The 27,596-nt window shown below is 39.4% G+C and overlaps 1 long non-coding RNA gene across 1 annotated transcript; it reads left to right on the top strand.

Annotated features, from left to right (window-relative positions):
* The first annotated feature begins 931 nt into the window (after positions 1–931).
* On the top strand, positions 932–26,707 carry LOC140682401 (uncharacterized). The gene is made up of 4 exons (XR_012054091.1): positions 932–1,177; positions 14,257–14,449; positions 21,466–21,551; positions 22,766–26,707. It is a non-coding gene; the product is annotated as an uncharacterized lncRNA (long non-coding RNA).
* The last annotated feature ends 889 nt before the right edge of the window (positions 26,708–27,596 follow it).

Here is a 27,596-nt window from a genome sequence, read left to right on the forward strand (position 1 = left end):
CTTCTAGGGATGGTTCTGAGTCATAGTTTTAATTTATTCCTATTTTTCCCTCTATGGCTTGCAAAACACATTTCAAAGTCTTAAATAAGTGAAGAGACCTGATCCAAAATTCCTTGGCAAATCTCCCTCCTATTGTGAGGAATATTGGCTGCCAAGAGTCCAAGACTGAACTCTGTAAGGACAGTGTTTTCCCAACCCTCCTGGGTCACGTCAAATATCTTCTAAAAATCTGATCTTTGTATATTGGGTGGCTGAAGTGTTGCTATCTGTATTTTCCTACAGTAATATTCCTTTGTCCTTAACATTGGGATAAATGTTGACATTTATTTTTGTCATTTTGACATTTCAGAAAATTAGAAGAATGATTGATTTCTATGTGTCTCTTTTATCCAAAACAGAACCTCCATGTGCTCCAAACTCACATAGAGGAAAAGGAATGCATTAAATGTTGCCACCACTGAGCTCTGGTATTCCTCTCAAAAGCATAGTGGAAGACTATCATAATTATGTAAAACTTTTTACAAGGCTCATAGTGTTACTACCACAACACTTCTTCTGACATGAATGAGATGAGTTTCATTCACAAGAGAGACAAATTTCATTCAGGTATTTGTTACATCCTACTGATGACTGATGTGATTTTATCCTAGGTAATGGAAAAAACATTTCTTGACTATGATATTTTCTGAAACCAATGTACTAAAGAGGTGCAGAAGGCAAGCGGTGTGGTGGGTGATTACTAATGTTCTGACAGTACATGGTTTGGTATGGGGGAACATTAATTAAACAAACAATGTTAACCTGACCTAAGACTGAAGTTTGATCTCTAACAGGAAGACCTATCTAATGATTAAACCATGGAATTAGGCTGTTAGGACTATAGCTAATAAAAGCCTGGGGTGCTTATAACTGAGATGCTGCAATTCTTCATTCCAGACACATGCTGACCGCAATGAAATCCAAGGACCGAGGGAGATGATTTAAAGCCACTCACTGAGAAAAGAGCTGCTTCCAGCCAGCCCAAGGAAAGGATTAATACAGGACTGAAGGCGGGACTCTGACCTCTTTCAGGCCAGGTGCCTGAGGGAAGCATACCAGGTGATTCACAGCAGGGCAAGATTCACTGAACCAGAAGGGAGATCTTAAGGAAGCTGACTCCACTTTTCCTAGCTCTGTGGTAAGTAGCTGGGAACAGGTAAGTTTTGCCCTAGGCAAAACAGGCTGCTTTGCCCTAGGCAATTACAGAAGAGTTGGAATGACCCTGAGACCAGACAAGTGGGGATCTCCACCCAACAGGGATGTGATATAGAAAATGAGGTACTGTCCAGGAGAGTGGGCTCTGCTGGGAGATGAAGGAAAACGGAGGGTCACTTATTACCCCTTGACACAGCAGATTGATTTAGCTGAATGAATGGGAGTACAAAATGCTGCCACTCTTTCTCTTGCTTACCTGTAACACCAGCCTTTAAGTCTTAGAGAAGCTGTGCTCCTGCAGTGACCTGATAAGTTTCCCAAAAACACTTAGCCCAGGAGGAAGGACACACTGTTAGAGCACAGTATCTAATGTGTTCATTAATGTGTTCATCATTCTTTAATTTTTTTTTTTTCTGTAGCCAAATGTACAGCTTTTAACATGAGTTACAATAATTACTGTAAAGTCAAGGAGAAAGCTTTGGAGTTTAACAAAACCAGCTTTAAAATATGCAAATTTGGTGGGTTTTTTGCAGTGGGTTTAGAAACAGCTGTCAGAATGTCCTTACAATTTCTGGTGTGGTGTGGCATAATGAATTTCATGCCACCACCAAATTTTAGATATTGGTGCCTAGATAGATATTTGAAGAAATTTAGGTACTCAGTCCTATGAATGTAGAGGGAGCTTGGGATGAGAGTCAGCTGCCTAAGCTCAGATGGACGGAGTCCTTTCAGGTGCCTGATGGTACCCAAATAATCTGCATCGGGCAAGCAGACGTGACGTGGTCCTGACACAGAGGAATCCCATACTCTGTTGGAAAGGCCTCAGGAGGGCACCCTATGGGGAATCCAGTGAACTCTGAATATCCATGGCAAGGCACTTGAACCACTTGCTCAGTTTTTGGGGCAGTGTTTACTGCAGGACAAGAGATGCCCTATCTGCTCAGCCCTTGCTGGGGAGTTCCACACCCCACTGCATTTTGTGGGGGAAGACCAATACCATGGGTAGTATCCATGTCAAAATTCATCATTTTTCAAGAGAAGAATATTTTTTAATTCTAATCTGTGAAACCTAAGGGAAAATTGAATCCTAAAACTGCATTTTATTATGTATTGATAAAACACTTTAAAGATTTTCAATGCTTTATTAGAGGTTCTTAATATGCTTGATTGCATATATCCCAGCCAAAATCTTCTCCATCCTACATAGGTATTTATCTCAGCCAGCAGATTTTGTTTGCTCAGATCCAAATTAGAGAGTATTTAAAGCAGATAGCACATTTCTAAAAATATATTGAATTTACAATGAAGCTTTAACATTCTCTTGCTAAATTTCACACATCTGATTTGCTTTCTGAAAAGAAAAGGTAAACACAGAAAATTTCTTCTCTAGTTCTCATGCACTGCTTTCAACAATAAAAGAGGAATATTTCATATATTACTCCCATGTATTTTAAGTAGAGAAGAAATGCCCATTCCCTTTACAGGCAAGGAAGTCAAGTTTCCAACTGCAGTTAATGCCATGTTTTGTTCTATTTATTGGTAATATAAGGTCCTATGCAAATTGAATGGCTGCTGTTCAGACCCCAGATGAATACAACAGAGGAAGATGGAAGTAAATTACTTCTGTCTGTCTTAACAGGACTTTTTAATAAAACCTACTTTACACAGCCACAAATCTTGCCAGGTTAAATTCTCACTTTAGCCATGTTCGCATTCTTGTTAATTTATTTTAACTGCAGCACAGAAGGTTAGGGTAATGGGAAGAGCTGAAAGTGGAATGGTTACAGTGAAACCTACTGCCTGTATTTAGATAATTTTCCTTCCAAGTGACAGTCCATTAAACCACTAAAATCTTTTATTTGCTATTTAAAAAAAGTCTTTGATTCCCATGAACTAATGAAAGAAGCCTTAGAAGAAAATCAGCAGATTTTGTAAAAGTAGAACTAATATGATGTGCAGAGCCTTTACAATACTATAACTTTTGACTTTGTAGAAAATGAGATAGTGTATCACAAAAGATACTTTTTACAGAGATTACAAATGTTTCTTTCTCCCTTAACTTTAAAAAATAATACTTTCAAATTTCAGGTTTAACAAATTGTTCTAATCACTACTTTAAAAAATCAATTTCTATGTAAAATATAGGCGGTATCCTAGACAAATTCCATTATATTTTGCTACTGAAGAACAGAATATGAAAAGGGTTTCCATCTTAGTGTCATACAAGTCTTGATTTTTATCACAGAATTCAATATAAATAATGTTTTGAAATATTCAGTTATCCAAAACTTTTAAGAAATTCTGTAGTTTATATGGTACCATCTATTTTCTGCCCCTTTCTTCTCTTTACCTGATAGGGCCTGCTTCACTTCTTCTCCATCTCTTAGCTGGTCCAACCACTGCAAATACTCAAACTAATTGTGATTATAGTAGGAATCACTGCAACAATATTATACACAGCTCCTAAGTTATGTGCTTGTAACCAAATGTTACCATTATGCTTTTAAGTTTGAGTACATATTGAGTACATTATGCATTGTCTGCATTTTTCTGCATCTTTTTGGTGATGTCCCACTTGCTAAGAAATAGAACTTTTCCTACTTCTATGAACATTTACGTTTGGTGAGAGAGCCCAAGCTGTCCAAGTGTGTTCAGGTTTTCACATTTCACACACAACTCTGGCTTTTAAAAACTGCTGAGAACATACTCCTGGGTAAAAATGGACCCTGAGCTATCCAAAAGAAATATAAACCAATGAAGGAAGAAAAGACAACTGTGCAGCTTTATGTCTGTGCTTGGGAGTATGAGAGATTTCAGACAAGGAAAACAAAGGATGACAATGTGCAGCAGATTTAAAATTGAATTCTTAATTCATTGCAGGAAGAAACAATATTTAAAATACCTGTTCCAGGCTGCAGAAGAAATTTTAAGCCATTACATTAAAAAACAACAAAAACAAAAAGAACAAACAAACAAAAAAACCAACCAAAAAACCCTTCCTTTTTATGACAAAGTGAGAAACTTTTAGCTTTGTTTACAATTCCAGAAATATCTCAAAAAAATGTAAGAAGTCAGTAAAGTAGTTGTTAGAAAATACTATTATCTTCATATTTAACACAGGATTCAGTTTGATGCATGCACTGCTCATAGAACTCAATTTCTTTCCTAGAATGTGTGGTGTTTTCTACTATCCATCAAGGCAGGTCTTGTAGACGGTATGTACGGCCTTGGCTAGACACTGGCAAGGAATTTTTCAAGTAAAATACAAATATAACATTGTTAAATATATGTTTTATTTAATCTTCTGTCATGACACATGAAGCTATGGATGTTAATGAAACACCACAAATCAACAGAGTACATAGAAATTAAAGAATTAACTTTTGCCTTTCTTTCTTTCTTTCTTTTTTTAAATTTTCTATACAATATGAGTCAATTATAATATAACATATTATTATATTTTATATGAGTTATAATGACTGAAAGACAAAAATTTCCCTGTTTTTACACCCAAACTGAATGCTGGTCTGGGGTATGATTCTTATAACCGGCACTTCAGTAGTCACTGACTGAAATTTAATACAAAATTTTACCAATATGTAAAAATTTGCACAGGATTAAAAAACCAAAACTATTCTAGAAATTTTGGGTATGACCCTTGGAAGACTTGTGGTCTGACCTTCCTGCTCAAGCAAGGCTGCTCAGAGCCAGTTGCCCAGCACTATGTCCCTATGGCCTTAGAAACTCCACAAATGGTTGGAAAACTCACAACCCCCCTGGACAACCTGGGTCAGTGCTTGGTCACCCTCACAGTAGAAAAGTGTTCCCTGCTGTTTAGAGGGAACCTCCTGCATTTCACACTGTGCCCATTGCCTCTGGTCCTGCCACTGGGCATCACTGCAAAGAGCCCAGCACATCATCCCCTCAGGTGTTTATAGACATTGATGAGATTATTCAGAGTTGAGTCTTCTCTAGGCTGAGGAGCCCCAGCCCTCTCAGCTTTTCCTCAAAGGAGGGATGCTCCAGTCCCTTCAACTTTGTGCTATTTTGCTGGATTCTCCAGCTTGTTTATTTCTCTCTTATACTGGGGAGTCCAGAACTGGATCCAACACTCCTGCTGTGGCCTCACCAGTGCCGATCACCGTGGCACAGACTTTAACAGAAACCTTTGATAGGCACATACTTTAGGACAGTCTTTCTTCTTATCAAAAAGATCTCTTGCTGCTGTCACTTTGAGGATGAGTAATGCCCAAATACTTAGCCCAAAGGGTGGGAGGAAAAAACAAAGGGGCTGCAGATTTCAGCGTGGTTTTGTCAAAAACAAAATACTCATTGTTTCAGATGTACTTGGAATTTTTTTTTTACTATAGACTGAAGTCTATATCAATCTGACCAGCCTGGTCTTCAAGAGGTTGAATTCCTTGTAGGCTTACCATAGAGCTCTCTGAACTTTTGAGGGTTTTCTCTTTTCCTTTTAAGTATGAAGCAATCACTAGCTACTGCTGTGTGCCATTTTTCTAATCTATATAGACGTATAATTTGTATGCGATCCTTAATATCTTGCTATGTGAACCTATTTCATGAACCATGAAACCCAAGAGTCTGCAGATAGTCAAATCTACTTCCTCAGAGCAAAGCTCTGATACTCAAATACATCTTCAAATATGTTCCTGAATTTGGAAGGAACATTTGGGGCATGTTGTCCCCGAGTTAACCCCTCCCTGGAAAAATACAGGGTGGAATTAAGACAAGTTTCTACCAGCAGGATGACTATGTCCCACACTTATGAAACATTTTTCTTCTGAGTTTGGAGCATTTAATAGGAGCAACGTGATCAAGAGTGGTGCCCCACTACTCTTTCATGGTCTCCCATGAAAGGAGGACCTCCCCCACCACTCTGGTTTTGTACAAAAGTGGCCACTGTAAAGTTGTATTGGATGGACATCCTGTTCCCCCGAGAGGACACAGCTTTGGGGGAACCATCTAATGAGACCTGTAGCTGCTGAAAACAGAGGCTGCTGTGCACCTGATCCACCAGCCAGCTCATTCAGCTGGGCACACTGTTCAAAATGACAATGGTGTTTCATCAGCCTCTGCAGTTAGGCCCACAGATATGTTCAGGAATGTTGAGACCTTTTATTTCCCCCTAGGCACTGTATGGAAAATGGGTTCTGTAAATTATATGGCAAAATGACCTGACCAAATTGCTGCCTACACTTTCCTTTTATGTGGTACCAGACTGGATGCTACATTTGTTAGTGCCCCAGAGGACAGCCAGCCCTGTTAGGTGCTCTGCCTTCTGCTTTCACACAACACGAGAAGTGAAGTGGGCAATGCATTGTATTTGGGTAAAGAATATTATGCTGACAATGAAATCATCCTTTCATAGTTTTATTTTAATAGCAATTCCCCCCGCCCCAGGAAAAGATAATCAGACCATATAACTTTATTATTTGCAATGCAAGTAGAGTGGAGCCTTTCCTTTGTGAAAGCTGTACCATGGTCCCTACATATATCTTGGAATAAAAAAAAACTAATAGCAGTCCAGTAAACAGAATGGTATTTACCTCAGCAGTAACACCTTCTTTGTGACACACCATTTTCCTTTCCCCCTTGCAACTTCATAAGCTTTGGAAAACATGTTTTTGAAATACCTCTGTGTGTGAAGCTTATAAAATTAGTCTGTTCCATTCAGTATTAAAAAAAAAAAAAAAAAAAGTAGATTAAAACTCAAGTCATTTCATGGTCTGAAAAGAGTGTCAATAAAAGTGAAATAATATTTGTACAGTTTAGTAAGGTGGGTTAACCTTTCAAAAAACATAGCAAATGCTTTGTGGAAAAAGAAATTACATTCACATGTCCTCTTGGCTTCGCAGAGGTAGTTTTATAATGCATCATGAAAGAGCTACAAATACATGTATTGTATAGAAAGTATGCTGATAGTTGCCCTGTGGCAGGTTTAAGAAAGGTGACAGCCAGAGTACACAGCAGAACGGTTGCTGTGTCAGTTTTGACATCTGTTTTGGAAGAATTTTGTCTGTCTCTAAAGCAGTGTGAACCTCAGTGTACAGTCACTTTGGAAGTGTTAGCTAGTCCACGTTGTGCTGAGCACATTGATGCTTTGAAGTGTCAAAAGCTGCTCAAGATATTTTAGCAATATATAAGCCCATTTCCTTTGAGAGAAGATTCAAGACAAGGCTGTGGGAGAGTGAAATTTCTTCTGGAAGATTACACCCATTTCTATATTAAGTGGCAGAAAATCTTCCAGTCACTCTAGCCTTTGAAAATTATGATCTAAATTCTGAGTCTGCTTATATCCTTCCCCCAAGTGGGTGGCTGAAGCACAGGAATTGTCTCCACTAAAAACAAACTGATTGTGGATGCAGGTGAGGAAAGCTCTGGGCTGGAAAGAGCCTAGAAGAGTAACCAAAATGGGGAAGGCAGAGGAATGTGGTATGGCATGGAGAACTCTGCGCAGTTTAATCATTTTCCTGCACATGTTTCTTCTGTTCCCTGTAATAGCTTATTGTAATCTAAAATTCAGTTCATTATGAACTTTTTTTCCTATTCTGTTAATTTGAGAGACTTTTACAATTAGAATTCTTAAACCAAACTCATTTAATGTTCAAAAAGACAGAATTGTGGCTAATTAAAGATAACAGCAAATCAACCACATAAAACAATCACATGCTGTACTGAGTATGATTACAACAGCCACTGTATTGAGCATTGTGAGATATATCTTCTGTTGCTGATGGGGGAATATGCTGTGTCTTCTCTGATATTGCAATTTCCACCCCCTTTGCTCAGGTAGCATTTTTCCATTTTTTTAAATGCTGTCATCCTGCAGATTAGTTGCAGGCAACAAGGCTTTTCATAGTCTGGTTCTAATTCCCCATTATGATACAGCACTGTGCCTTAGGCATTGCACTGCAAGCAGTATCAAAGATTTACTTTCTACCAGTCAATGCTGCACAGGCACCAGAGCCAATTCTATCAACACTGCCTGCTTAAACAGCTATGGATGGTTCATCAACCCCCCATGTGCTAACAGAATAGCACACAATTCTCATCATTACTTTTCTTCACAATTTTCTTTATCCTTCAGTTTTGTTTTTCTTACTGAAGATTTTAGCAGGCCACAATAGAGCGTATGCGGTTAATACGCAAGGCATAAAATAAGTTTGGAAACATGTTAATCAATTTGAGAGGAATTTTTAGGTACTGAAATAACTGATTAGCATCCAAACTTGTGCATAGATGGAGACACACATTATCAGCATCAAATTAGATGTCAATTTAAACCTGCTAGCTGAACTCAAGCTCCCTTTCAAGAAAATCTTGGGATGTACAGACAGATACTCAAAAATAAAAAGCTTTGAACTCTGTTGTTGTAATAGGGATGACACTGAGAGTGTCTGGACTAAAATTATTCCACTCAATATTCCACCATTAACCTTAAAGCCTGAGATTAATTTCACTTTATATAAACTAAATGAAAATCTGGAGCGTCAGATATAAGTAGTTAAGAGGGTCTACTTTTGTCTCAAGAGTGACCCTCATTTATGAGGTTGTGGATATAGATTTGAACAGGCATATCACGAATAGTCACACTAAAGTGTGAAATTTTTGAGAGTCAGTGACCTTCATATTTCAGACCATTACTACTAGCACAGAAATAAAATAATGGAACAAAGATACAGCTCATCTCTTGGAGGACTTAGCAATGTTTTAGGATACTTTGTCTGCTGACGGATGCTAACTAAGCTAGAATAGTAAACATAACCTTCAAGTGCTCCTCTTTGTGGAGAGCGTTTATCTGCTCAGCTAAACCAATGCAAAAGCCACAGCTTTGCCTAAGACATATAAGGCTCCAGTGCAAAAAATATAGCTGTTCTCTTTTAAGAAGCAAAACTACCTTTATTCTCACTTATAATGGATTTGTTCTGAAATTATGGGAACATGAAAAAGAATTGCAGAATTCTCTTGCCAGTTTTGCTCACTTTCAGGGATTCTTGAGCTGTCAGAAGGGGACAGAAACTTACTGTTCATGAGAATCAAGCCCACTGTATTTAACTGCACAGAGAACTGTTCAAGAATGGATAAATCTAGTAAAAATAAAAGGTAATCATTAATTAGATTTGGAATATATCACACACATCCCGGAACAAGGACCTTTTAATTAAAAAGGAGTTTACAGACTTCAGTTTTCCCTGTATGAAAAAGTCATAGACTTTTATCTACTATTGTTCTTGGCAACCCATGCCAATCTGTAAATACTCTGGATTTTGTCCCAAAACCCTCCAGTAAATGACCTCATTAAAAATATAACAGTACAGAATAAATTGGCAGAACATGATTGCAGCTTCCAAAAGGTGTAATCTTTTAATGTGGACAATTACTTTAGTAACTGGGAGCCAAATGCAGATATAGGTGGAGGTCTCTGCTACTTAATAGTAAAAGAAATATTCATATTTAATATCTGTTTGTGTCTGGATTTAGTCTGGCTTATACTGTCAATTGACTTAATGAAGGTACTGCTAAGGCATTTTTTTCCAAAATGAATGTTTAAAATCTGTGAGGGTAATTTGGGAAAGCTTGTTATTTTGTAGACATAGCCGTCTTTTTGTATCTTCTTTTAATAATCAGGATATGTCTGGACATTTCTGAATTTCACAGATTAAGAAACATGTGAAATATTATTTGTACCAGAGGTCCTGGGTCACATCTCTTTACAGGAAAAGCAACAAAACCAGAGTTGATTTCATTCACATTTCTCAGCATGAGAACTTGGAAATAGAAATGTTACTATGAATAACAAGGAAAAAAGTAGATTTTTACTAAAGGACTACATTTCCTTAGAGCAGGATTACTATCATTCCAGTATTTCTGGTCTTCTGTTTCTCAAAGTACCAAGATATTACATATTCAGTGCAAACTGCTCAGAAATTAGGATGTTGGGACAGCTATTAAAAGTATTTCACATCAAGTCAAGTACTTTCTGATATTTTTATAGGTATAAAGGAAAGGATTTTTTTAAAAGACCATGATAAAAGCTTCATTTGGAAAATGTATGTTTACACCTTCAAACAGAAATACCTATAATTTTGATTATGTGAAGCCATTTTTTCTACAATATTTATTCAGCATTTGTGACAGTCACTTTGGCATCATCTCCTTCAGCATTCCCATTACAGCCAATTATTTTAGTACGTCAGAGTAATGCCGTGGAATCCCTTTGACATGGAAATCTCCCTGGGTTTGGGGACTGCTCTTGCTGCAAGGATCTGATTTCAGTAAGTAGGATGGACTAAGAGCTCAGTCCTGAAAACCCAATGCAGTCTTGCTGTTGCTTGCCATGGCAATCCCCAAGGAAAACCCCGGGGGGCCCAGATGCTAAAGTAGGAGCACCTGGTTTCCTGCCAGGGAGTGCATGGCTTCCTCCACACTCCAGCTTGGTGCTCTGGATTCACCCTGAAGGGGTTGAAGTTGACTGCCCATGTCCATGACTGCCTGCTTGCTCTGGCACCTTGTGTTGAAGGGACAACCTGGACAGTTCCATGCTTGTTACCCAACACTGATAATATGGCTTTGGGTAGTGCTGGTCTTGGCGTGCATGAATGCTGATCCCCTGGTCTCAAAGTGTGGTGGGTCAGCTTTGGCTGCAAAGCCGTGTTCTTCCTCTCCCTCCTCATCAGTGCAGAGGGGAATGGATTAGTGCAAGGTGTGATGAAGCCAGTGCAGCAGCAGGTTTCCTCTTCAGTTACATTTCTTTAATTTTCCCCTCAGACTCTTGTCACTCCTCTCACTTTATTAAAATTAAATCTGTTAAAAATGTTTTTACTGTTAGTTCAGCTGAAAACTGAGCTAGGGTCTCAGAGTGCTTTAGCTAGCTCATTCACAGTCTTTTTCTTTCTTCATTTTGTTTTTTTTTAATGGGGCTCTTGTGTAATACACTCACCGTTCCTCCACACAGAGCAATAATCCTCCATCACCAAGGTAAGAACTACCCCCATAGGTCTTCTTTTCTCCACATGAAATCTCACACAATATGGACATGTTATGGAAGTTTAAATGTCAGTATTCTTCCACAATGCCTGTTGATGATCAGGAATGGCAAGATGAGATCTTCATGAGTGCCAGACAGAAAGAGACAGCATATATTTGGTGTTTCTGGAAAGGGAGAATATAACTGCACCACTTAGGCTATCTGTCCTGTGATCATCTGCAGGCCTGCCTTCCTCCCTTATCTCCCCAATTTTTTTCATCCATGAGACAGGTGGAACAACAAGCTTTTAAGGCAGCAAAGGTAGGAAAGACAGAAGACTTGGAGGGTGGTGGGACTGGTGCTACCCCTTCAGAATCTGACTGCCAAAAGTAATGGCCCACAGAACATAGTCGCGTCCCTTAAGACTTGTTGGGGAAAAAACCCAATTTTTCCGCCTTGCTGAAGGAGGGTTTACCTTCACCTTCAGCACTGATGTGCTGGTCCATGCTGAGTGGAAGAGGGAGCCTTGGCTTAGAGACTCATGGTAGAGTGTAAACATTACAGGTGGAGGACAAGGGGTGGGGGCAGAGCAAGGGAGGGGTAGGCTGCCCCTATCCAAGCACACAGTTTTTAGGAAAAAAACATGCCTTGTATGTGTATTGACTTTTTCATGGCATGCCCCAAGGGAGATAGAGCTACAGCTGCCGTGCCTGGTGAGTGCCTGTCTGGATTGCATTTGCTCCACCACCTGTTGCAAGTGAGAAGTCATATTGTCTATTGTAGAACTAACGACAGACGTTAATTGCAAGCAAATAAGCAAGGGCATGGCTGCAGCTCTGCTGGCTCTATTTTGACCAGCTGCAGCTCCACGAAGAGAGTGCCCAGGGGAGAAGAGAGAACCTAAGTCCTGGTAAGAGACTTTTCAGTAAAAGCAGAAGAGAAAATTCACTGTTTCCCCATATAGATAAAGGATAAAGAAGTAAATAAATAAATAGAATAGCTCTCCTTTAATTAATTTCTTCTAGCAAGCAGCTATATCTGAATTCCTCTTTTAGTTCAGAGGATTGCAGTTTATTTTTAGACACTGAAATTTGTACAGAAACCAACAGGTTTTCCTGACTAAATAAAGCATGGGAGAAAAAGCTGTAAGCATACGGTAGCCTTAGAAATCTTATATGCATGTTGCAGTGAAGATGGGAGAAAAACAGCTACTCTTGCTGAACACGTCACTGAATAATCCACTCTGTTACCATGATAGCCACGCTGCTACCTTGAAAGAAATCAGGCTTGTTTTAATGTGGCATGATGGATGAAAAAAATAACCTCGGATCCACAAGGAGCTGGAGAAAGAACTAATCAATCATGTTCTGTTTCATTCTTTCTAAACAACTATTGTTGCTGATAACAGGTAAGTAAATAGAATTTATTATCCCAGTGGAGGAAAGCTGAATTAGTTGCCTGATGATAAGCTTCCACACCGTGAGCAAATTGCCTGTTTGCAGACACTCCAAGCTCGAGGGAATGTGTAAGGTCAGAGGTATTCTTTCTGCTGAAACAGTGCACTTGGTTTTAAAGGCTGTGCAGCTGGTGATCCTCACCCAGCAGGGATTCACAGGCTGCATTTTGGGGCCTCTCTCGCTTGAAAACTTGGCTTGGCAGCACCAGTGTTTTTTATGTGGCCAGGCATTCCCTGCCCAGGAGCCCAGGATAAGGCTTCACAAATGTATGATTCAAACCTTTCTGAGCAAATCTAATGCTGTATACACTGGAAAGAACCTTCTGCAAGCTGCCATATGGGGCATAAGTCCCTTTGGTCTGGACAAACGGGGCTTGGTTGCTCATGTGACTGATTGAGCAAGTGTGGGTGTGGGTGTGAATGTGGGCTGGGGGAGTCTGTCTCAGCTCACATACTCGCCACTGGCCAGATCTGATAGTGGGTCCAAAGTTATGCAATCTTCACATCCTGAAAATTGCATGAAAATGAACTATAGCACAGGTCCAAAGGCCATCTTAGTGCTTCCTCCAAGGGGAAGTTTGCTATGGAATTATACCCCTTATACAGGCATATACCAGACAAAGTAAATAATGACCGGGTTGCTCACTTAAAAAAAATAAAATAAAATAAAAAGACCACAAAACACAGTGAAGATGAGATAGTTCACAAATTCAGAAATCCCTGCAGGAACTGTCACTACAAGAATTTTATGAGTGATTAGTTGCTCATCAAGTTATTCCTCCCTTCTGCTTTTTCTCATATAGTTTCCCTGTTAACCTACTACTGCTCTATAAATACCTTTAATTACTGTGGAGCAAAATAAAATGTCTGCTACAGAAATGTGCTTTACAAGAGCAGCAAAAAATTTGAAGACTCAATTGGCCTCAGTGTGTGGGATCAGGCAAAGGTCATGTGGATGAAATATAACATGATCACCTAATAAAACACTCACAGGGAGTACACGCATGGAGAGTGTTCTGTCTGTTAACTCAGTATGGTTTTTTAAAATTTTGAGCGCTTTGCTCTGAAGTACTTTTTTTTTTTTTTCCCTTAATAAAAAGGCTCATTTGGAATTGTTCTGAAGGGCTTAATGATTTCTTCAAAGAACAGGCATGCATCATTTGAACTTTAGCAGTAGTATTGTTTATACTCACAAGTACAGCATTAATCTTGGCTTCCTGATCGCTTTTACTTGTGGAATAGTGGCTTGCTAGACTGCAAGCAAGCCGTTTGGAAATGAGGGAAGGTGAGATTCACACGTTATTATTAGATTTCTTAGATATCGAACGGCAGAAAGGGTGGATATGCTCCTGGGATCTCTACCTCACTTCCTAGAGGGCAGAATGCCCCAGCAGCTACAGAACATCTGCCTCCATGATCTCTCTTTACTTTGCTCTTACCCACATAATTTGGTCTTTTATCCGTCCATCTCTACCACATACTCCAGTGTCCCCATACTTATCCCATGTGCACTTGTTCAGCCTCTCCAGCCCTACTCTAGTCCTCTTTTCCCACAAATGGATCACAAATGGATCCTCAGATGCACTTCTTTAACACTCCTTCTTATTTTCAATCCCAGGCAGGAATTTCTGCCCCTCCAGCTGGCAGGAGATCCCACAGCAAGGTGCTGAGCTTCCTGCTTACAGGGTTTTGACTTGACCACTCCATATCTGGCTGTGGAGTAAGCTGGCTGCAGGCAGCATTTCAGAAGACAAGCTGCCTCCCCCAAAGCTGTGACATGGACATCTAAACTGAAATAATTCATTTGTCAAGTAAGTCAAAAGAACTTTTAATGATGAGACCAGTTCCCTGCCTACAGGAGAAAAAGAAGAGGATGATCATAATATTTCTTCAAATGAATAGGAAAGTAGATTCTTTCCTCATCCCATCCACCAAAGCTGTTCTGTTGTGAAAACTCTGGAAGGGGGAAAAGTCAGCTGGTAGAAGGTATTTTTTACATGGGTTGCTGCCCCACAGTTACTGTGCAAGGCAGTAAAAGTGGCTGTCAGGTGGAGACTGTCAGTCTGTGTCATGGTGGGGGTAGCTCTCCGTTCTGCCTGGTGTAGCAAACCTCTGCCAGCAAGGGGACAAATCTCTTGGATTTGCCAAGTAATGTCAAGCATTTACTCTGCTTCTCCCACAACCCTTTTGCAAAGAAAATGTTCTCTATTCAAATACCCAGTGTACCTTCTAAGACACCTAGATAGCCTCCCTTCCCTTCAAAGGGAGGTGTCCTGGCCATATTTGCAGATCAGTATTTGCAGAGGTAATGCCTTGTGTGGCTATCTCACTAGAGGAGATCCAAACTTGGCTGGAAGCAAGCCTTTTGTGATTCCCATCCTCACAGAGACACATAATAGAAGAGGACTGTGATCCAAAAGCTAAGCTTTCATTAATGCCAAAATAAAACTCATTTATAAATAGAATGTGAACCAGGTCATTCTTGCCAATCCAAGTTTGTAGACAGTCTGAAATAACAGCTCTGAGCAGTATATAAACTGTTCCCATTCTTCTCAATGTGGTGCTAACTAGGAAATCTAATTATCACAATTTAAATGTCAGCATCATTAAATGTTTTGCTACTGAATACTCTAACAGAAACATCCAGCTTATATGCACTTATTACATTCCCAAACCACCTCCCATATTTTTCACCGTGTGCCAGATGTACCACCTGTCCTCTGCCCAGTCACCAAAACCTCCAGATTCCTCCCTACAATTTTACTACAAAGTAATTTAGCAATTTTCAATCTGACAGCCTGGGATTCATCTTGAAAATCTGGAGAGAAGGTAAATAAAATTTGGTGTTGAAACGAAAGCAGCGAGAAATCCATTGCATGTAGCAATACTAATTTAATTGAATATAATACTGGTTTTAGTAATCTTTTTTACATTCTGTTTGACCCAGTAAGGTGTTCATGATTGCATTCATCTGGATCTGATGGCATTTCAGACAGTGTCATTCCAGTTTGTTGAGGAGCTGGTAACAAAGATGTTGGCTAGAAAGATGAGGCAATGCGTAAGGGTAAATATTTGTCAGAAGAGCAGTTGCTGCTGGTTCCTCAGTACAAGCACTTTTCACTGTTTTTTGCATATGCTGTGCCAGAGGCCATATTGAGCAAATGGCTGTTAAAAAGTTGCAAATAAACTCGTGATTTATTTCACTATTCACCCAAAGCTTTTTTTTTTTTTTCCTGCTGAAGATAAGAACCTTTGTTTGAAACTCTTAAATCAAATGGTTTTTTGAAATAAAAATTGAAATTTCAGACTCACTCATGACAGAATCATAGAATCATTAAGGTTGGAAAAGACCTTCAAGATCATTGAGTCCAATTGTTAAAAAAACATTGCCGAGCCCACCACTAAACCACATTCCCAAGTGCCATATCTACATACCTTTTAAACACCTCTAGGGAGGTTACTACCACTTCCCTGGGCAGCCTGTTCCAATGCCTGACAACCCTTTTCAGGAAGAAGTTTTACTACACCTCCCCTGGCACAACTTGAGGCCATTTCTTCTTTTTCTTTTGATTGGTGTTTTGGAGAAGAGGCTGACCACCACCTCATTACAACTTCCTTTCTGTTAGTTGTGGAGAAAAATGAGGTCTCTCATGAGGCTCCTTTTCTCCAGGCTAAATACCCCCAGCTCCCTCAGCTGCTCCTCACAGGACTAGTGCTCCAGACTCTTCACCAGCTCCATTGCCCTTCTCTGGACACATTCCAGCATCTCAATGTCCTTCCTGAACTGAGGGGGCCAAGAAGTGATGCAGGATTCGAAGTGTGGCCTCACCAGTGCTGAGTACAGAGGGGACAATCACTGCCCCGGTCTTGGTGACTGCACTATTGCTGATACTGGCCAGGATGCCACAGGCCTTCTTGACCTCCTGAGTGCACACTGGCTCATATGTTCAGCCACTGTTGACCACCTCCCAAAGAATCTTTTCCCCCAGGCAGCTTTCCAGCCATGCTGCCCCAGCCTCTAGTTCTGCAGGGAGTGCAGAACCTAGCACTTGGTCTTGATAGAAGGGCAGTGAAGCTGGTGAAGGTGTGAGCACCCATCCTCATCCATGGCAAGTCAGTTGCTCTGCAAGAATATTGTAGGAAACAGTATCAACAGCTTTACAAAACTCTAGGTAGACAATATCCACAGCCTTCCCCTCATCCACTAGGCAGGTCATCTTTTCACAGAAGGAGACTGGATTAGGCAATCAGCACCTTTGTTTCACAAGCCCCTGCTGGCTGATCTGCATGTGTCATGGCATTCAAGATGATCTTCTCCATGAGTTTCCACAGTACCCAAATCAGACTGACAGACTGACAGGCCTCTAGCACGCCTGTAATGACCTAGAATTTGTATGTGCAGTGCGTAGACAAAAATTATTTTACTGAAATGCACGTTCTATGTATGAAAAAATCAAGAGATGAAGAGATGGATTGATGTAAAACTGCCGTAGTATGTCTCTGAGCTGCTGAAGAGTTGGATTCCCTCAAAAACCCTGTTTTTGGCTGGAAGTGCACAATTCTGGCCTTTCTATCTGCTGCCACGCCCAAAGGGTGGCCATGCATGGCAGCCTGTGCGCCAAAGCAAGTCCTGTGGATGGAGTAGGCTGAGCTCTTACACAACTTCTGAACATGTTTGTAGCCAGTAGGTGAATGGTTCTGCCCATGACACAAGCCATGACATGTCTGTCCCAGGCAGATCTGATTCCAAATATAACATTGTTCAGTAGGAGAGACAGATCCAGAACCAGCAGCCAAGACTTCTTGAGGAAAGGCACAGGCACCTAGCTTTGGCTGCTGGCAAAGGAATGTGTCCAAAGTAAGAATTGCGACCTGAAAAACATGTGAACAGAGCACCCATCCTCATGGGTCCTCCACTGATCACCATAGGTATCTTACATTGCGACACATCACTTCTCTGAGTGGTTGCCATTGCTTCTCTGGGTCATGGCAACATCCTTAAAATAATAGAATATATTATAGAATTAATCTCTTGAGATAATGGGTTTGAGGTAAGACTATGAGCTAGAGTTGCAGTCCTGAATAGAAGGACTGTATCTGAATTCCTGATGGTAAAACATATTTAGTGTGGATTACACTGCATTGCAGAGATGGCAGCAGTTGATGACACTTTACACTGATTCTTTAGTGTCTCTTGTATCAATAGATGTATAAACAGCTGCCACAGGAACGGTACAAATGGAGCAAAATGAACAACCAGGCCTCTGAACTATAGCCTTCTTTCCAGATGTTCATGTGAGACATGGGTTACAAAAAAATGTCTCCCTGATGATGTAATCTTGGACAGGAAGATAAAAGAGAGCTTCTTTTGTCAAAGCACCTGTACTAATCACATGCTCTCTGTCCTTTAGATAATATCACTGCTGTCAAAATCAAATTTAATACTTCATAGTTTCAAATCAGGAAACATGAGTGTTCTCTCACAATAATCTCTAGGTGAGATTCAAATTGCAATTCCCATTAAAATGTAGGCCACTGAAGTCTGTGTAGTTGTTCCAAGGTTTTTCAACTCAACAATTTGCTCAAAAAAGGGAAGGCACAGTTTTCACTGGTACCCACTGTAGACTACAAATAGATGCTAATTGTGATTTTGGAAACAACTAATCAATGAGCACATTAGCATAGGGACTTTATCTCCCATATAACTGCCATATAATTTCAAAAATCCCCTTGTTTGGTACTCCGAAGAGGTCCTCTACTCACTTAAGCTGATCAGCTTAATAACTCCTTCTAAACTTGGTGTCTCAACCAAAAAGTGTAGTGTGGGCTACTGCTTGTTTTGGGTTACTTCCAAGAGCTAATTGATAGCTCTTTGGATGCAGCTTTGTCATCATTTTTGGAATGATACACCAATGAGGAAAAAAAAAAAAAAGTTTCATAGCCAGTCCACAGAGACCAAAAATCTCTTGTGAAGAATTTGGTGAGGAACCATAAGAGAACAATTCAGATGGAAACAGCATTGGATTTCTAAGGGTATTTTGTTCTTGTTACATCTTTTCATCTCTTTCCAGTCTGCTGATGCTCAGAGCAGAGAGTGTGTGGTCTCATTGCAGCCATCCAGAAGGAGAGAATTAGTGGTCTGCTCCATGACAAGATTAAAGAAGACAGACTTGTAAAATAAATAAAAGTTTAGTTGGATATGAGCATTGTCAGTGGGAATGAAAACCATCCCAAATTTTAAAGTACTATTTTAAAAGCTACCCATTAATAGAGAAAAAAATAAGAAAAATAACCAGATATTCAGTAGTGTGTCAGATCTTAAGCCTCTTTAGGGAAAAATAGTCTCCAGAGGTGAGGAACCGCTGCCGGAACATGTCTGCAGCAGGATCTGGAACTCATCTGTGAGTCTCAGGATGGTGCTGGCTGGAAGCGTAGTATTTCCAAGCAGGCAATGCTTTATTGTGTGCCATACTGCAAATACTTTTGCTGTTCTGATCTTACCAGACTGTGAACTATTTTCTTTCCTGCTCCTGGGGGATCTCACAAAGGAAAATTATAAACAAACAAAGCCTTTCTCTTTGTTCCCATGTCCTCTGACTGTTCAGTGAAGTTCTCCTATGAAGAAGAGGCCTGAACTGAAGCTGAATGGGCAAGCTGAGCTGAATAAATGCATTTTGATGAGCTGAGATCTCAGAAGTCCTCAGTGGTAAAAAGTGCATTGATACAGATCCATCAAAGCATTTAAAACCTATGTCCAAGGCTCTTAGTACTGGTGATATTTGACCTATAATGAAAGTAATTTACTTGGCATCATCCCTTCCAGAAAGAAAACACACTAATGGCTTGTTATTTGATAAGTGATTTCAGTGGAAACATTTCTCATTCTTGAATAAGGTTTTCATCCATAAAGAGAGTATCAAATCAATGGTAGAGGTCTTTGCTAAAGTGAAAAAATATTTGGAGACTCTTTGAAAAATCCTTTCCTTTGGCTCAGATAGTTTGCATAAAGCAACATGATGAGGTTTCCACTTTGAAAACTATTTTCCCTGAAAATAGGATAAGATTTTAAGCAAGAAAGTATCTTTTATGTGATATATCTTTTGCTCTAATAAATTATTTCTTCCTGCAAATGGTCTACTAATCAAAATAAAAAATGAATGTACTTTTTATTCTACCCATGTATGCTATTGTAATTCTACTTTATTCAGCTACTATAAAAAGAACTTCTTTTTTTCCTCAACTGTCTTTCTTTCCAATTGAACAAATATATAAACAAAATATGTAATACAAAACACATAGTGGAAAAAATGTAAAAATTAGAGGCACTAATATAGTTTCTGCATTATTTATTTTGCAAGGAGCAAAAAATGCTGGCCAGGAAGTAGCTGAGTCATATTAACCTCTGCCAGCCTGAAAGCTGGAGACACACAGAGATGATTGTAGGCAGCTCTAAGGCTACCCCAGGTAACTGCAATGCAGAACTGGATGAGGTCAACTTTCGTAAAAGGAAAAGCACATAATGTCTGGAGAGATGAGGGATTGCAATGGCTATTTGTTGGTCTTTGAACAAAAAATTTTTCCCAAAAACCTCATGTTTGTGTTTACCAGCAGTACCAAAATTCACTGGTGGAATTTTTTATGAAAACATAGTTCTTAAATAAGTACTGCAAATTCTTTAAAGAAGGCCATTTTGACAAAATTAACAGTAGCATTTTTAATAGCTGAGGAACAGAAATCTCTTAGGTACTTCACAGTATTCGCCTAAACTGCTAGTAAAATGATTCAGATGTATGTTCTTTATTTTATTTTATAATTCACTTTTCTTTCTTAACAAATACTATATTATTATCATTTTTACATGCTTGAATTAACCAAGACTAATGAGAATAGCCCTATTTCTATTCAGAAAAAAAAAAAAAAAGAAAATATAGGAACCAACCACAAGAGTCATCCTCAAACTGGTAAAAGTTATTCAGATGTGCAGTTTGCTTAATAAGAAGAGAAGATAAAGTTTTCTATTTTACTGGGAGCATGCATTGTGTTTGGAAACATTCTTTATCTCTCTATGTCCTAAATACAAATGTGGAAATTGAGAAATGCCCCCTCCTCTTACACCCATACGGGAGATGAGCTGCAGCCTGAAGGATGCATTTGGTTGTGCCAAGCAGTTCCTGCTATTCTTAAATCCTGAAGGATTATTGTTCAAAGGAAACTGGAAACATCCAAACCCATGTCTTACATCCTGGAGGTTTTAGAGTTTCCACGGGATTAATTATTTACTGGGACCTAGTTTGGGTCTGGATTACAGTGAGGGAAATTGCATTTGAGTCTGACAGCACAATATTCACCTCTCTCAAGTGTGAACTCAGCCATCGGTGTCTGCATCAGCCACATCAACCAGTCAGCAACCGGAATAAAATTTGAAATACTTTAGGAGAAGCTGCTGATGGTTTTCTGCCTAGAAGCAAGATAAAACAGATTATATCTGCAATTCTGAGGCACTCTCTTAATTCTGAAATGGTAATGTTTTCTAGACCAAAATACAGCTAAACTGAGGGACAGATAAAAATGGATAGTAAATTATCCTAGTTTATTGTATGTCTTTTGATAACATTTTCTAGACATATATTTGTGGGACTGAAGTTGTAAATCTATAAAGGTTTTAATTATAGAATTCTGAGGTTAAGAATATTGAGTCTATGCTGTCAAATCTTTAATTCTAAGATGTTTCTCCCTTGTTAATAAATTGAATGATTTTGCCAAGGAATGTAATTGATTTTTTTTTTTTTCATTTTGCATTTCATTCATGACCACTTTCATTTTTCAGAAAAAAACCCCATTTCTGCAACAACGAAATTTATTAGAGAGTTGAACTTCTACTTACTTTTACTGCAACATCCTTCTTACTTCATGGTAAGTTATTCCATAGGGTTTTCTCTCTGTGTAGTGACTTACTTTAAAAAGGATAATAGATGAAAAATCATGCAATTCTTACAAATCTCTGACATTGATGTGGAATGCTTTAATGCAATATAAATGGAAAGTTTCTGTGTAACACTTTGTAAAATTTATCCTGTTTAGGCTGCAACAGTCCATAGCATCACAAACTCATCTTCATTGTGTTGAAAAGTCTCTCACTTGCTTGAACTCTCAGATTTATCTTATATCACAGTAACCTTTGGCAGTCAGTACATATTAGCTTTTTTCCTTCTGTTTATTATAAATCTGAATTAAAATCTCAAATCCTGTTCCAATAACCTGCTTTATTAGCTTTATTGTAGGCATGAAATCTAGTCCATAATGTTCTAATAGAGGGGAGCACTTAATGGTTGTATATAAAAGTAATTTCATTCCTTTAGAAGCTGTACTGAGCAAGGTGCTTGAGGATTAAAATTGCCCATAATGTTATCAAAAGAATGTAAAACATATTGAAAAAGTTTCATAAACAACATAAAAATGCGCATGTCTCTATTATCAAGATAAAAAGTCATGGAGTAAATACAAACTGAAGAGTTTAATTCTACTATTAACTTTGAAGGCACAATACATCCTCTGAAGTGGCACAGTCACAGGCTTATCGGAGAAGAGGTGACACATAAACCACATGATTGATCTTCCTCCCAAACTGCTGATCACACTTTTCAGTGGCTTTCCAGTTTCCTGCACAGGTATCAGGCTCTGCTCCCTGCCAGGGCAGATCATGAACCCTCCACCAAAATCAGTCCCTCACACCCCTTTACACTACCCATGACTCTGGCATATGGCATGTATGGCATGGGGTGGCAGGTGTGGTTGCAAGCAGTTCGGAAAGATTTTTAGAATAAAAATTCATTTCTGAATAACAGGCTGAGAAAACCAACCTTAATCGCTGCAAGAAAGATAGCCTGCTAGATTACCTGTGTAAGGCTTAGTGTAGTGGGACTGAATAAATAAATCATAAAAAATGTTATGAATTTTGCTAAAATAATACATATATGGATATTTATATTCATTTTTATTCTTTAAGGATTTTATATATTCTCTAGTCAACATACCAGTAACACTCAGAAGTCAGAAAACATATGACCCTTCCTACATTCCTAATATCCCAGAATACTAGACTTCTGCTCTTTATATGCTCTTTTAAGCTGCCTCATTGGAGTGATGACCACAAGACCATCACAGGATTGATGACCACTATTCAGTTTCAACCATAAACCCCACACTATTTACAGGTAGGGTTTGGCTGTGTAATTAGAAATTTTTGATGCCTAGTCTCCACATTAATATCCATGCTAGAAGTCATAATTAAAGTTAATTACTGTATTCTGTTGGGCCAAGACCCCAAAGTGGACAAGCTGTATCCTTTGCTTACAGCTTCATTGTCTTCCTAGCAGCACTTGAAAAACACTTGAAAACATTGTTTTTTTCAACACTCAGTTATGAAAAGCTATTTTCCTCCACTCATATCATTAAGAATGATGCTACAGGTGTTAAAGAATTACTGAACTTAGGCATATCCATTCTGTTGCTTTTGCAGTTCTATGCATTTGATTTTAGTGTGTGGAGTTAATAAATTTTATAAAAGCAGATAAATATGTCAATATATTTGTAATTATTGAGTCTGATGCTATTCTGTATTTCTTAATGCATTATCTATTGTTTGCAGGATCTATTTCATCTTTCAGCTCATTTGAAGTCTTTTGTTTTTTAAGTAGGGCCCTCATGAATGTTAATCTTTTTTTTTTACTGTAATAAGTAAGAAGTCTATTTGAGGTCCTATTTTAATAATTAGTTTTGATCCTTTTAGTTGAAATTGAAAATGAGATTAAAACCAGATTTCATATTTATACTCACCCAAGACAAACGTTATCTCACTAAGGAATTACCATCTTCTCTCTTTCAGTCTCTACTGTGGAAGGGCTGAACTGATTTTCTGGATTTTTTAAATGATATATGTACCACTTGTCTTGTGATAACTTTTGCAGCTGTCAGGAAGTTTAACCCTTCCTCTCCAGAATTTGAAATCTGTGGTCTAGCGAGGGATAACAGTGTGGTCTGAAAACACACGTAAGTTCATTAGACAGTCCTGCTTCAAGCATTTTTTTTATTTTTGCATGTAACATTCCCTGCAGATTATGAATCTTAAGTTTGTACAATGATTCTTTTGAAATCAGTCCAAGATCCATGCTGTTAAATCACATACAATAATTTAAATGGTTTAAATAGTTACTGTCACAGTAACTGTAAGTGACATTGAGGAATGACATAATCATAATATAAAGGCTGTCAGGAAGCACCTTTACAAACTTTCTGATCCTCAGAATGTTTTCAGTTCACTTGTCATCTTTGTTTTTTCAACCATAAAAGCCAAAGCTTTAAAAGAAAATAGTGAAAAGGCAGCTACACCAGCATGCTCTGCTTAATGTCTTCTTAGGCTTCCTGGCAGCTCGCATCAAAACAAACCCAGCCTTACCTACAGCTGGACCTGGCTCTTCACATCCATCCTAGCCCACCTATGTCAGCAGATGCAGTGCCCATCTGGCTGGAGACTGACCTCTGAGGGCCACCCAGCGGGAGATGTGGCCAGGAGCTGTGAGAGAGAGAGCACAGGCTCAGCAGAGCAGGGCAAGCCCCACAAATCACAGCACCTACCTTGGAACTAGCTCTGATCCCCAGCTATAGCAAAGGGAAATTATAAGCCCCTACTACTGCATATTGTCAAGAAAAACAAAAAAGAAAGAAAGAAAAGCAAGAGAGAACAAAACAAACAAACAAAACCCAAGGGAATCTGCTGCTTGTAAATATTTGTATGATTTTGATCTGTAGGCTCATCCCAAACTGCTGAGGATCCGAATCCTTCTGCTTCTCCTTCCCTTTCCCTACATGTCAAAGCTTACCTCTCACTTCAAAGAGCTGTGTACCCTTCCCAGCTCAGCCCTTGGCACAAACCAGGTGCATGAGAAGACAAAAATGGGGAGCTGCCGTGCTGTGCTTTGGGTATGAGTCCTTAGCATTGCAGTAGGGTGGTAAGAGGCAGTGACCTATAGTGGATATGATAAAAAATATTCCAAATAAGTATACATCTGTCTTTAACTATGAGGCACCTGTTCATTCAGAGGATTAAGACATATGTTTGTATCCCCCTGCATTGCTAGACTTCTGTGAGTGTTGGCAGAGAAATGCAGGCTAGAATTTTCACCTTCAGATTCGAGCTATTTTTGTTGTATCAGTGAAAAAGCCCAAATTACAAACAGCCATCTAAGAGTACAGAAGCATAATTTCCACTGTCAAATTAAAAAAGGTTTAGTCAGACATGACAAAAAGCATTTTATGTGAGCTTCATGAACACGTTCAGAAGAAAAGATGGATTTTCAACAAAATGAAAAGGGACACATTAAAAGCAAATGTAACGAAGCTTTGCTGCTCTGGTACTGTATAGCATCCTGAAGGGATTTTTCATGTCACTGGGGTAGAGAGTAGTGCTTCTCTTGAAGCATTTCCCTGGACAGCCTCAGGAAATCAAGCTGTGTCACACATCTGGATAGCTCTGTACACAAATGGCATCGCATTTAGAGATGGAGTTGGCATGGAAAAAACCGTAGTCCATGCACCATTACACATTTCTGCAGATTCTCAATTCAACAAGAACCATAAGTAGACTGAACAGCTTTGTCAGCAAGTGAATATTTTTCTGTGCCACAGACCATCAGATATAAAACTTTACCTGGAGAACCATCTCAGGACAGTTGGCTAATATTTTACCATTTTGAAAAAGATATCAAATCACAAATCTTCAAAAAAGCAGAGTAGGAAATATGAAATATAGTAGCATGGCATGATCCACTGTTTGCACTAAAATAATAGGTGTGGAAGATTAACACATTCAGAAAAATCAGAACGCTTAAAAATTCATCACACTGGAAGTATTTAAGCAGCTGAAAGGGTTATTCATACAAATTAGATGTTGCTTTACTGTTTATCCCTAAAGGAAGAAAGGTTTCATAACTTTGTGGAAGAAGCTGTATTGCTCCAAGGCTGCAATACACATCTTTTTCAGTCTATTTTGTGAGAGGAGTTCTAATTGACAGCAGGATGGGACTCTAGCCTGCTTTATGGAAGACTGATTTAAGTGCTGTGGGTTATATGGTGTTGCAGTTAGATAAGGCTGCTCCTTGCAGGAAGCCAAAGTTCACAGAGTTCTAGGGCTGCTTCAAGTTGACATTGTTTTTACAAGTTGGAGAAAATCTGTTTGTTAAAATAGAAATATTTTTTCCACTGAAACACAGAAGGACAAGAGAGTTAGAAGCTGTCTTCCTGTTTGTGAGATCTTTTTCTGGGCTTTTCAGGGCTGGAAAGAAAAAAAAGTCATTTGTTCTTGGCTACCTTTCTGGGGCCACACACATTCTCTGCCTGTCTGGTTGCCTGCTTGGTTTGTGCTTCTTTCCACCCACAAGCTAATGCAAAGCTTCAACCAAATCAGTGCCCCGTTTCCTGGTTTTGTAACCAATTTCCAGTGAAATCCCTCTAGCCACATGGCTGAGCTTCCGATCCAGCCTTCCTATATTGTGTTGCACCTTGGGCGGTAGCTTGTCTTGTTTCAATTATGACTAAATAAATGAGACTTTAATTCTTCTTTCATTTCATCTAAAAGAAAGATGATCAGCATGCTCTTCCACTTCAGTGTGGTCTGGGATTGTCCAGACTTCACACTTGCAGGCAGCCACCAGTTCTGTCCAAAAACACAATATGCCTCCTGCATATTCACCTCAACCAGACCAAGGACAGATGTTTCTCTGGCTTTACTGCACATTTGGCCTGGACTGATGAGCCATTATAAGGAAGAATGGCCAGTCTGCAATACTGCCATCTCCTTTGCTTTGACATAGCTTTCCAATTGAAAACCATCTAATTTGTTTTAATTTGAAACACTAGAGTGTATGTGTTCCATCTCAAACTTTGAACAGAAGTATTTTCATTTCAAACTAAAGAATGTACATACTTGGCAGCGCTAACTGGGAGATCCATGTGGATTTATTTGATTTTTCAGATTAACTCAGAAATAAATTTGATGGCAATGGATGAAAAAATGCTCTTTATTTTACAAGCATAATATGGTTTTAATATGCTGGCATGTTGTTAATGATGCGTAACATATTTCCGTTCATCAAAGTCAGAAAATGGAATTGCAGTGGAGTCGTTTGTTGTTTTCTCATTGAGAAGTAGGAAGAATGTGCTCTGTGCAGTATCTGAATTACTCACAGAATCACAGAGTGGCTGAGCTTGCAAAGGACCTCTGGAGGTCACCTTGTCCAACCTCCTTGCTCAAGCAGGGACACCTACAGCAGATTGCCCAAGGCCCTGTCCAGATGGCTTTTAAATATTTTCAAGGAGGGAGACTCCACAACCTCTCTGGGCAACCTGTGCCAGTGTTTGACTGCCATTGCTGTAAAAAGTGTGGGGGGGGTTTGTGTTCAGATGGAATTTTGTGTGATTTCATTTGTGCCAGCTGCCTCTTGTCCTGGCACTGAGAATCACCAAAGAGAACCTGTCTGTCTCATCTTTGTTCCTTCCTATCAGGTATTGACATACATATGTCAGATGCTCTTTCTCTTCACCAGACTGAGCAGTCCCTGCTCCCTGAGCCTCTCTTCCCACCTCAGAAACTCAGATGCATTAATGACCGTTAGGGCCATTAGCTGGACCTCTGCAGTACGTCTGTATCTTTCCTGTCTGGGGAGCCCAGAGCCGGACCCAGCACTCCAGCTGTGGCCTCACCAGTGCTGACCAGAGGGGAAGGATCACTGCCTTTGACCTCTTGGCTACACACTTCATCATGCAGCCCAAGGTGCCACCAACCATCTTTGCAGCAAGAGCCAGTTGCTGCAATGAAGATCACATTGCTGGCTGGTGATCACCTGCTCATACATCAGAACCTCCAGGCCCATCATAACCTCCTGGCTGATCCAGCTGATCAAC

This window comes from Taeniopygia guttata, chromosome 2, assembly GCF_048771995.1.
Source record: "Taeniopygia guttata chromosome 2, bTaeGut7.mat, whole genome shotgun sequence".
Lineage (NCBI taxonomy): Eukaryota > Metazoa > Chordata > Aves > Passeriformes > Estrildidae > Taeniopygia > Taeniopygia guttata.